The sequence below is a fragment of the Epinephelus fuscoguttatus genome, linkage group LG4 (genome assembly GCF_011397635.1).
Source record: "Epinephelus fuscoguttatus linkage group LG4, E.fuscoguttatus.final_Chr_v1".
Taxonomy (NCBI): Eukaryota; Metazoa; Chordata; class Actinopteri; order Perciformes; family Serranidae; genus Epinephelus; species Epinephelus fuscoguttatus.
Genome location: NC_064755.1, coordinates 21,939,956 through 21,952,968, shown reverse-complemented (window position 1 = coordinate 21,952,968; position 13,013 = coordinate 21,939,956). Strand labels below are relative to the sequence as shown.

At 38.3% G+C, this 13,013-nt stretch overlaps 1 protein-coding gene across 1 annotated transcript in view; it reads right to left on the bottom strand.

The window, feature by feature from the left end:
* shank3a (SH3 and multiple ankyrin repeat domains 3a) overlaps positions 1-12,546 on the bottom strand; it is a 243,694-nt gene extending 231,148 nt beyond the window's left edge. Inside the window, exons 1-2 of the mRNA XM_049574188.1 lie at positions 12,458-12,546; positions 10,658-10,804 (exon numbers count right to left, since the gene is read on the bottom strand). The gene's annotated coding sequence lies outside the window, so the exon portion shown is untranslated. The remainder of the gene's footprint in view (positions 1-10,657; positions 10,805-12,457) is intronic.
* Between the last annotated feature and the right edge of the window lie 467 nt (positions 12,547-13,013).

Genomic DNA, 13,013 nt, shown 5'->3' with positions numbered 1-13,013 from the left:
CATGCAAAGACAATAACTATGGCAGTGTTGTGCCCATTCACACTTCATAAGAGCTAGCTCAAAGTTCAGTTCACACAGAATAAAATGAACTAGTTCATATTAATGGTTCAAAATTAGAATTTTGAGCTAAATTCCCCAAAAATGAAATAGTTTATGTTCATGTCTCTGACTTGTTTCAAATAAAAAAACGTGATCATTCACGCTGGTCACGCCGCAAGACTGGTCCGATGCTTCTACTCAATGTGTCACTTCAAAGTCGCTGCTGATGTGGCCAACATTTTGACCCAGCAGGCAAAATTTGCACATAAATGTGGGATTTTCTGCACTAGAATCTGTACCTTATTGATTTGATCATTAAAGTCATTCAAATATCCATATGAACTGGCCTGTACTTTTAATGTAAATGAGGTGCCAGAGTGCATTCAATAGCATCAAAATAGAGCTTGTTTACCAAAAAAAAAAAGCCAAAGGGAGGACCATCTGGACAACCAAACAGAGGTCTGTTCTAAGCCACATGTCCTAAAGATCTTAAAACGTCCCTGCATACACCATACCCATTCGAGGTTAGTACGACTGGCCCCTGGTCTCCTGTCATTTTACAAAAGTGACCCCAGGGCAAAGCAAGTAAGTATCCCTGACATAGTCCCTACAATTTGATTATGATTTAATTCAGCGACCTCCAATCGATACGAGACAGTATCAGTAAATATCCTCCAAATATCTTGCCTGGTCCTAGGTCATTTGCACTGTTTGAATTTTTAAGAAGACGGTGTGTGTGAATGGAAATAGTGATACTTATGTAAAAAAAAGGCTTTAAATTCTGTCTTAAATTGACAACATGTATCAATGTTTTTACACCGCATCGATAATATTGGATTTTTTTTTAAAAGATATTTTAGCCTTTAATGGATAGGACAGACAAGCGTGAAAGGGGGGGAGAGAGAAGGAGTGACATGCAGCAAAGGGCCACAGGCTGGAGTCGAACCCGGGCCACTGCGGCAACAGCCTTGTACATGGGCCACCGGCGCCCCGATAATATTGGATTGTTGATCACTGAACCGATATCTTGATCCAGATATATCGCTAAACCACTATCAGTGTTGTGTTGATATACCGGGTACCGTAAAAAGAGCATTGATAGAGTGAGAGAGAGTGAGAGTTGCTTATGTTCAAGTTCATAATTTGTAAACCGATGCGTCCTGTTCACCAAAATTTAAACATAAATAATGAACACCCACTTTCAGCACATTCAAACATAACACAGTAACTAAGGCAGAGCTGTTGGACAACCAGCTAGGCCACAATAACTACACACAAGATGGGGCATAGTTGGTGCAGAGGCACAATGAAACAACTGTAAGTGGCTGTAAATGGTATAAAAATCTAAATTTTTATAGTATTTGCCTATCAAAAATAGGCACTCTTTCTGCAATATATAGCTTCATATATGTAAATCAAAGGCTGGGCACACTACAGTGTAACAGTGACTTGGGCAAAAAGTCTGAATAATTCTATACTGAGAATATGTTATAGTACAAAAAATATAGTATTCATAAATGCATACTGTATAAAATTGCACAGACAACGGGCTGTGATGCTGGACTCATGAGGTTGCATCTGCAGGCCGGTCTGGCAGAGAGACCACTCAAATCAGAGCAGACACTGAGACAGATGGTGATTTTACACCGGCATGGGAAAAGAAATGGCTCTTTAACATCAAACCTCAGCACATTACTTTGAAACCAGCTGGCCAGACACAAAAAGGGACCGCGAGTCTGGGGAAGCAGCCAGACTCTTAAGCAGAGGTCTCAGAGAAATGGCAAACCAGGCAAGATGGAAAGCAGCCCTTCCATACTACTTTCTAAAATGTCTGCATAATTATGATTTAATTTGCATGTTTTAGGAGATAGTGACTAGGACAAATGATGAAAATCAAGCAGGCAGCCGAAGAGAGAAAGTGGGAAGTGAGCAAACAAACATTTAAACTAACTGTAAATGGGTATTAATCAATTTATCTAATTCTTAACTGGAAACTAAGTCTGTAAAACCAACAAAAGGTAATAAGCTGGTTAACAGTCCATTAAAATACTTACTACAACTATTAGCCTTCCTCTCTCTGTCGCTCTCCACTCTGTGCCTGTATAGGCCTTTAACTGTACATTACATTATATCTTATCTGCCCTTGTACTTGCTATCTCCTCGCCCTAATCTCTGCACACTGCATCCAGCACCTGAAGTGACTTTGCATAATTATTAAATGTAAATGTCAGTCGATGGTTGGAAGCTGAATAACACTGAGTGCTGATGGTGAGTCTGATGAAGAGGGCAATGTCGTGGCTGGTGCCTTGGGGCAATAGCTGTCATAGTAAATGCTGATGTGTCTCAACACATGCCCTTTCTCTGCTTAAGATGCAGAATCCCAAATAAAGTATTATATGATTACGATGAACATGAATCAAAACACATTTTGCTTAAACATTTTAATGGTTGCTAGAGTTGGAAAAGTTTAAAAAGTTCTGGTTTCACACTTTTTAAAAACTTGCGAATTGATGTTAACAATTGCGAATATCGATAACTATATTAAGAGCACAGCCAATCTAAAATGCACTTTAGAAATACAGCCAAAATAAACAAAATGAAAAGAATAATTAACCGCCCAGTATTAATTGCGGTGATTCTTGAAAGCCACTCTGTTACCATGGATGAGCCATGACGTAACTGCGGTTGAGCATTCACTTGTTCACTTCCACACAACTGATGAAAAGGCACTTACTGTGTGTTAAAAGTTGTGTGAAAGTTATTCATACAGTTACATGTGTGTGTACATTTTAATTTCCTGTGACAGGGCAATGCGCTCTAAGTGTGCCTTCAGTCGGTGAAATGCATCTCCATTCTCGAGGTCTGAGTGATATTCAGCAGTGTTAATAACCCATCACACCTCATTTTCATCATCTCGTCTGCTGTGGGAAGAGGTAAGTGGTGTTGCCTCAGGTAAAGTGCCTCATCAACAAGCATATATTCCACTTTAACATCTGATCTCCATACAGGCAACAAGGAATACTCTGGCACATGGCTGTCAACTACTACATAAAGGTCAAAGATATGCCTTTGCTAGAAAGCCTTACTAAAAAGGATTTTGCTCTCTTAAATGTTGAATCAAAATCATTCGGTCAGGATACAAACTTCCCTTTGAAATACAAATTAATCAGCCAAGACACTGCAATTACCATGCTGATTTGAACATGTCTTGGCAAGCAGAATGCTTAAAATTGCCCCTTAAGACATTCAGTAGCGGCATGTCACCATTGCCGAATCCTCACAGTCACGGATGTCTATCAAATATATGCTTGTTGATATGAACTTTCATGATCAAAGTGACAAACAGCAACTTGTTGTTGCAGACAGAGCAAGCAGACTTAGCGATAAACGCACAACACTTGCTCCTCATTGCCTCACTAATTCAGCCACCCTTGTCAATATATTTCCGCAGAGAATAATGCTGGTGTTGTGTGGCAATCACGTTCTACTAAAGGTGCTGGAACAATTTAAGCTCTACAACCATCTATGCTTGGCTTTTCCTCAGCTGCAAAATGTGCCAGAAAGGAGGGAGGATGCAAGAGTGGTATGCTGGTAATCAGCTCTAATCATGCATCACTGGAACCATGCCAGTGTTGCAAGAGTATGTATGTATGTATGTATGTGTGTGCGTGCGTGTGTGTACTTATTTGTTCGTTTGCAATGAGTGTATGTATGTCTTTTTCTTTGTTTGTAAGTAAGTATGTATGTTTGTTTATAAGGCTGACCCAAATGCTTCATAGCTTTGTACCCCCAAAAGCCCTAAATTAAGAAATAGTAATCCAACAGAATTCATTATGCATCAACAATTATCATTAGCTATTATCAGACAAGGAGTTTTAAACTTAGTGACAGGCCTAGCTTTGTGACTGTGACACTTTGACCACCTGTGACAGGCTTACAGATACACTATCAAGATGTCTAAAAAGTCAAGCCTCTGTAATAGCTTCAAAATTTATAAAGACAACCCCAAAAAGTCAAGTGCCGGATATGCCAAGTGAAAACTGGTACATTAGAATTCTACAAACTCTAAGTAACAGCTCAGCCGTCTTGCAAAGTGTTCTTTATTTCTACTATGATGGCTAATGTTACTGCGGCCTGCATGCTAACAAAGTGGCTATTTGTCAATCATTTTGTAGGTGCATCAACTGAAAAGTAAGCAACTGGAATTCTTTGTTTGTAGTATGTAAATCTGCCTCAGAAGTGATCTAATAATAAACTGAATTGTAAATGGACATGTATAATATAAAACAATACTAAATTCAGAACCCTGTCAAATGTTAAAAACAAACAATGTCTCTATTGAAATATCAACAATCATGTTTATGAATGAAATGGTTTACTTGTGAACAAGTAAAGAGAGAGAGGGTAAGAAAAACATTTACACAAGAACTGTTACAAAATGTTTTCTTAGATTTTTTTTAAAAGATCCTTCATTTCCCTATTCCCACCCAGAGAACATTTCCTGTGAAGGAAATGGAGATAAGATCTTAACATCTCTTATCCTCCATCTCACCACGTCTCCCTATCTACCAACCAAAAAATAGATAAGCCACATGAAACAGACTTGGGTAAAAATGAATATGAAGTTATCATACATATTTAACAGGAACACGATAACAATGTCTCAAATGTGAAGCATCCTCATGACAATCACTGCTTCTTTTTAAGCCAGCTATTTAAACAGTTTAACAACAATTGTATGTTTTCGTCTTTTGTCATCATTAATCTTTAGACACTTCTTTCTGTGCTGTTTTCCATTGCACAAGGGGAAATCTCACGTTCATGCAAAACTGGAATATCATACATGCAAAAGTGTAGACACCACCAGGAAATGATGCTTTCCTTTTTGTCAAAGCCGTCTTGTTTGAGTCATATTTTTTCAGGCTTTAGTCTGAGGTGCTGCCTGAAGTATGTTATTGCAAATAATAAAAAATATTGTCAGAGCAGCTGGTGTAACGATTTTAACACAAATACAGTAATATTTTCTTTTTCTTGGTCTTCTAAATTTAAATTTATTTTGTTTTACTGCCAACTTTATGACTTTTTTCACAAAATATTTTAACATTTCATACCCCTGCAGTCACTCAATTTCAGGACAGAACCTAGTAATAAATCACATCCACAATTTTTTAGTAGAAATTAACAACATTTCTGCACTCACACTCTGGCTCACTACCTAACTTTACCTTCCTGTCCTCTTCATAAAGTAGGGACGTATAAAACCTGCTTGTTTTACAAGAGGCAGAGCCGTGGTGAATCAACCAACCGGCACTGCATCTGAAGCAGAAGATTTATTTATTTATTTATTTAAAGATTTATTTATCATTGGCTCACTCATATGGTTTGTATAACACATATGCTCTATTCTACTTAATCTATTTTCTAAGAAACTCTCTTTAATATAACCTGTTTTTATGAGTTATTGAGGAGGTGTAAATGCACATGTTTACATAACATTTTACTATTCAACTGGTTCAGCAGTGAGGAGTGTACAGCCCGGTCTTACAAGGCGATCATAATGTTGAGGATTGGGTTTTGAATTTCAGATTTTTGCATGGAGACATGATCTTCTAAGAAAGGCTCACAATGCTTCTAAGAATGGATTTTTTTCCCCCCTTCTGTGAGAGCATAGCTTCCCCACATAACACTTAAAAGGCAACACAGCACAAAGTACAATGCACTGATGCAAGCATCTAGTCACAACACCAAAGATCAACAAAATCCTTCTTTCGAGACACGTACCATGAACTGTGGTGAGTCCTGCTCTCTGAATGAACAGGCAAAGAACCCAGAGGTCTGCCCAGAGTTAATGAACAGAAGAACCAAACCTGTCCATGTGTACTCTCTACTGTGGGAATGCAGGATCTAGAAGCAGACACACAACAGTGACAAGTAACAGAGGTAATAGGATCACGGCTGTCCATCTGGCCTCATCCCAATACACGCCACAGGCTATAAATACCACCTCAATAGCTAATACTGTTGATTTACTAATTCCGTCCCTACTCAGTGCCAAATAACTGTGTTCATACAACCAAAGGGGGGAAAAAATGAATAAGGCTTGTTTTAAGTGATTTCCGAGACATTTTGAACCCATTTAATTAGATGATTTATGCAGCGAAACCACAAAATCAACCATAATCTTTCTGAAGTACTCAAATTTTTTCACAAAAATAAATGTGCAATTTACTACTTTGTATTGCTAATTAAATCATCACAACAGTGACTCAGTGCTTTATTTTTGCTGATCTAAACAATGACCAGTGAGAGGGGACCTCTTTCCTTGAGGGTTGTCAAACTTGTTCAATAAATTAAATTAAAAATTAAAATTACATTTAAAACAGGTTAACTGCTCAAAGGAAGGAGGCTCAAAAAAATAAATGGACTGAGGGGACCACCAGCAGAGAAGTAAAGTGAATATCAGCACTGTCTTTTCAAAATGGAAAATAGTGAAAGATAGGCAACACCTAAACAAACATGAAAACGTGATTTATGTTTTGGACTGTAGAGTTGTATGGGTAAGAACATACTGTGCTCTAAGTCTAACACTAACATAACTCAAACAACAGAAAGTACTGTATATGACAGTTGAGCCATCTGCATCAAAACTAAGCAAACTCCATCTGCTGATAAAGCCTTTAGGGTGCTGCTGAAGGCCCCAGAAAAGGCTGGGAAAGTTAGCAAATATTTTTGGACTTTTTCACATGACATTGTTATTCTAATTCTGCACATTGTAATTTTACTATTGTTACCTCCGCCAAGGAGGTTATGTTTTCGCCAGCGTTTGTCTGTTTGTTTGTCTGCAAAATAACTCAAAAACTTATGAACGGATTTTGATGAAATTTTCAGGAAAGGTGGACAATGGGACAAGGAACAGATGATAGTCTATCATCTAACAGCCTCAGCAGCAATTCCAATTTCTAAAGATGATGAAAATAACGCCATCTGGTGGCCGGAAAGCGCGTCTTGTTCTACTTACTAAATATTGTTGTAATTCTAAAGTTGAAATTAACGTTCTGTGTTGGAAAAAAAGAAAGTGAAAAATACAAAAAAAACATTATATTCTGTGTTGGTACAAAATAAAAACGAAATAAATACACCACAGTGTCTCCATGGTGAAGGCATATTGTTGAGCTATCCCAGGGTTTACTGCCCAATGCCTGCCGAAGCTCAATACAGCATAGAAGGACACAGAGGACGCGGTTCAACTCCACTCATTTGTCTTTTATTTACTCAAGTAAATGATGGGTAGGTGATGGGTAGGTGATGGGTAGGTTGATAACCTGTAGGATGAAATAGACCATCACATTAGACATCAAATAAAATATCAATATGGTAACTAAAACCCCACTAAAGTGTGTTTTAATTCGTCTTAAATCAAATTATCTAACTCACAAATCAATTGATAGAGGGGAAAACTACATATCACCAATCAATCAACACATCAAATTAGGTTTAATCTGGTCCTTTAATTTGCACCCTCCAAAGATTGAAATTGCTATTAAACCTGAACTTAAGCGCAAATGTGAATAAACAATGTTTTAATATCAAAGGAATTAACCAAGGAATTAATCATTACTATTTTCATCTTATTTGTTTGTTCTATTTATTAATCCATTAATTAATTCATTCATTCATTCATTCATTCATTCATTCATATATTTATCAACACTAATGATTTTAAATTAGAACATGTCGCAACAAACTATATTTGTAAACATCTTTAAGACGCTAAGCTATTAACAAACAGAAACGCAACTAAACGTGAATGAACAAACATTTAAAGCGCAGTCACACACACACACACCGTAATGAATAATTACGTCTTACGGGGCGGGGCAGACCTGAATGGGCTCCTTCTACACAAACCACTCTAGCGCATCGTATACATTCAACAAATAATAATGACTGTCAACATACCGATAGCATCTCTGTGCTCATCTGAACATTGTTGCACCCAAACTTTCCTCGGCTCGTTCCTCACTGCGGCAGCACGCCAAACTGACCATGGACAAAAGGATGCACACCTGACTGCTCGCACCTAATCAGGACGGCCGCACTCTCTCTCTCTCTCTCTCTCTCTCTCTCTCTCTCTCTCGCCCACCTGCACACACCCGCTGTCACCTCTGCTTCACTGTATCATTATTACTTCTACAGGATTATCTTATTCTTTAACTACATTGACCAGGAGAAAGGGAAAAATAAATGAATAAATAATAATGTCTCAGATTTTTTCCTCTTTTTACAACTTACCACATATATAACCTAATAATGATAGTGATGCTAATAACCTAAATGTGATGCAGGCTGCAAAATCTGATGCAGAGGGGGAGGGAATATCACCTACTTGGCAGAGGTCTGCACTCTCTGAGTGCTTTTCTAGTTGTTATTCATATCTTGTCTACTCTGTGCATTTGACATTAATTGCATGTCTGTCTGTCCTGGAAGATGGATCCTTCCTCTGTCATCCCTCCAGAGGTTTTTACCTTATTAGGACCCTATGATTCCTGCGAAAAGGAATACATAAATGGAAATTGTAGGATTTAATATTAAAAAGTAATCAAGTGATAAACGAGGAATATTGGGAAATTTGCCAAAATGTTGATGCAACATTTAAAAACCATGGTTTCCTATATCATTATAAGCAATTAGCCAAATAAACAGAAAAAACTAGAATAACCACCCTGCGGTTGTATACCTTTGCGCACCAGTCAAGTTTCTCTTACAGTTTACATCAATATCTGCGAAAACATGGATGCTTCACACCCGTTTTCCCTCCAACAACAGATAAGATCTATACAATGAGCACAGTTTCAAGGTTGGCACTGAAGATTAGTGTCACCAATTCTGACCCAATGTCCCTTAGATATGATGTTGAGTAATGGCCAGAAAAGTGTTTTATGCAGAAAATTGTGATGTCACAGTGAAGCTGACCTTTGACCTGTTAGATATAAAATGTAATCACTTCATTATTTATCATTATTTATTTATCATATACAATGTCTTCTAGTGAGCAGAAGCTGTATGTTCTGTACAAATCAGCATGTTTTCAGAGACATCTGTTTGTTAAAGTGTTCATGCAAATGAAAAAAAAAAAATTAAATGTCAAAACGCTCATTTTACTAGCAGCATGCATGCCTCCCCTCACTGTCATCCCCAACGCCACACACAGATACACACTCCTCTCACCACAGACACACAGTGACCTGATTCAAATCAAATTAATGCTGAACCAAGTGACAGTCAGTGATCCCTTAGGTCCATCACCTGTTTGAGGTCTACGAGAGAGACATGACAGGATGAGAGGAAGAGACACAATGAGGCAGAGAGAGAGTACTGCTGTGAGAGGCAGTTGATCTGCAATGCTGCCAGGGTCTTTGGTGTCTGTATGTCAAATGCCAGTGCACTCCATAGGAATACGATAACGAGGGCTGCGCACAGAGGGAATGCCAAATGAGATATCAAACACAGAGGAGAGCTCAGAAAACACAGAGCACAGCACTGAGCTATTTAATAAGACATAGATGGAAAGACTGCCTGCCTACATTGTACTTCAATACAATCTGGGTCGTGACAACACAGAAGGCGGCACAGGTCACAACATCTGAATACCATGACGTATAGGGTGACATCACAGTGTTTTCTGCAATAGTCTGCAACCTCATGGTGGGAAAAATGAAGCCAACACAGAAGTGCCAAAAAATGCAGTTCCTCAAATGCTCACTTGAGACTCCATAAGCATAGACACCCATGTTAAAAGTCCAACTTACAGCAGAAATAAATGTGTTCACAGCCTGGTGCAGAACACAGTTTTGGTCTCCATAGCTAATTTTCCTCTTTCTGACAACTGTGGCGTTTGCAGCTTTACGCTCTTTATCGGACAAAATACAATGCAGAGACACACCATCAAATACCTACTAGGCCAGGTCACCTGGCAGAGCACCCAAAAGTTCACCTAGTCACATTGGCTTCCCTCAATAATATCCAAGCAGCAGCCTCCCAGGCTGAAAAATGAAGCCAACACAGAGGCACCAACAACTGCAGTTCTTTGATCGTCCACTAGTCAACCCCCAAAGACCCCCATATCAAAAGCCCAACTTTACAGCAGAAATAAACATGTTTGCAGCTTGGTACAAAAAAAAACGTTTTAGTCTCTTTAGCTAATTTTGCCGTCCCTGACAACTGCAAACAGGGGTGAAATTTTATATAACTCACTAGTTTAAATTCAATCATGCTCTCAAATTTCCTCACAGCACATATTTTTTTTGTTTTTAAACTAAGTGACCTATATGCAAGTTATCAATATCCGACTTTGACATATCTTTAGTTTACAGTATATGGCAACATACCAGTAAAAAAGATCTATACCAACAAAAAGCATACACTGATGACTTGTGGCCAAAGAGCCATACATACACAGTCCAGAATTTGAAAACCTGACAAGTCTTTATATAATTTGTACACAAAATAATCAATAAAGCTAATATTAGGCAAATGTCATTAAGTGAGATTTGATTTTGGAAAAAAAAATTTTTTTAAAAACATACAATATGAAGTGAAAACTGTTGAATATACTCACTCTTTGAGGAGTAGGCTACTACTTTGATGGACTTGAGAGATTTGGGGGTCAGTGTAACCCCAACAGGCTTCATGATGTCTGCAGCTGGTGTGCATACTTTGCATCCAAAGCTGAATGTGATGTAAAACATCTGGGGAAATCTTGACCCTGTACCATGTGAATAGAGGCAGCTCATCAAAAACAGTTGTCATACAATTTAGCAAGGCTTATAATATGTAAATTTAAAACTATTACTAGTAGATGAAAGCTGTTATTTATTTCCATGGCCTTGAAAAGTTAAATCAATTTTGTGAACATGAGCTACTGTCTCTCAAAGCCAGAAACCAGAGTGTCATAGGATATGAAGTCTGGAGCTGCTCCATAGACAATGAATAGGAGCCTGATTTTGTGGACTCACAGACTGTCTTTTTCTTTTTCATACCCAAATGAGCTTTATTCTGTTGTAGTGTTCTCAGTTCTGAAACAGAAAATGTACCCATATACTCAGAACATTCCCTGGGTGCTTTCTGTGTCATCTTGAACATCTTAACCAAATAATTTTCCATGAAGCAGCTCCAGACTTTATACTATGACATGACACATCTGGATTTTAGCACACTAGTTTTTGGAATTGGGAGGAAGATGATATGCTTACTAGTAATTTTGGACTGTCTTACACCCAGTTCAGACCAAAGATTGATGACGAGATGAGTGGGGGCTTAAGCACATACAGCGAGCAGCAGCAGCAGCGACCCAATGTCCAGCACTGGCACACCACGAGGATGGAAACAGAGGGCTCGGTGGGAACGGAGCACCTGCTGCAGCAAGTAAACACACCCTCTGCAGTCATTTTGGCTTGACTAGCTGACTTCCCTATGAGTCTGACTGTACTGACTGTAGAAACAGGTGGTGAATGGAAAACCAGCCACCAGCAATTTGACCAACCAACCAGCCAGTTCACACCGCTGCAGATTTTCTCTGCCATATTCTAAAACAGTATCGTCTCATTGCAAATCATTGGTCTGAGCTGGGCTTTAGATCACAGGAATAACATGTATGAATTTTGAAAATGGGTGTAGTTGCCCTTTAATGTTGGCTGTATGTCTTTGCTATCTAGCCTTTGTTTTAAATACTACAATGTGATGTAGTGTTTGGACTTTCTCTTCTTTCACTCTGACATGTAAAAGCAGAGACACCACAGGTGTAACTAATCACATTAATTATGGTCCTGCTCTATTAAACTGCCAGTAGGTTAACGTTATGCCAGTGAGCCAGCATGCACAGTATCGAAAACATTCAAATATTAATCCTAAATTGAGTGCAGCCATTATTAATGTTATTAATTACACCTGCGTTTGACGTGAAATTAACGTACACTGAAACCAAACAGGTATACTGTTTGAGTTCTGGATTAACACCTAAGATAGCTAATGTTAGCTGCCATTTTACGTTATATATGTTAATTAACAGTAGTTGTAACGTTATTATGTTAGCTAATGTAGAAGAGTTTTTTTTCTCAACATTCACAAAACAAAAATTTCTTTACATAAAAACTGAGCCACAATTTGTCGCTTTTTGTTAGCGTTTACCTTAGTGTTAGCTTCATGTAATTAGTCAAAACCCTATCAGTTATCAGTTAGTCGTTGAGCTAGTTGTTCCATTCTTGCTAACCTGTAACGTTAACTTATGTGCAACAACGTCAATTATCACAGCTCCTCTACAGAGGCTAATGTTTACAAACTTTTCTGACTATCTGCGTGAACATGGTAACGTTATCTTGACTGTAAAAAAGAAATGCAAATAGAGACCAACTGACTTTACCTGAAAAGCACGTAGAAGTGGTCGGCTGCGGTGGACCGGGGGGATAATGTTATCTTAGACAAAATTCAGTCTGAGATGGACGAGGTGTGCTAACTACTAGTACTGGTCACTTCAAAGTAAAAGCATCCTAGGTAATTTTCACTGAAACCTCCTATGAATGATGACTGAGAGACTTTTATTTTGAAAACGCACTGCTCAGCGACTGCAAACTACAGGAGAAGGTGGGCCACAAAAATTTAACAAGTAATACAGGGGCAGAACCGCTGATATTGACACCGATACAGTACTTTTAGTAGATTATGGATTTCATGTAGAATAAAGCAGTGTAACGTGATTTATGAGGGCAATAACCAGTCTTTTAAAGTAACAGCTAATATTGACCAATTACGATTTGAAAATGTAACATTAACAAATGCTGATGATCAAATTTGACTAAAATATTAATTTCACTACTTTGTACCTGGATATTCAGTTCCTGAGCCTCTCTGAACAGACTCTACAACTGAACACTGACTCTTTCAGAGGTCAGGATGCTGAGGCATTCCCCTCCTCCTCC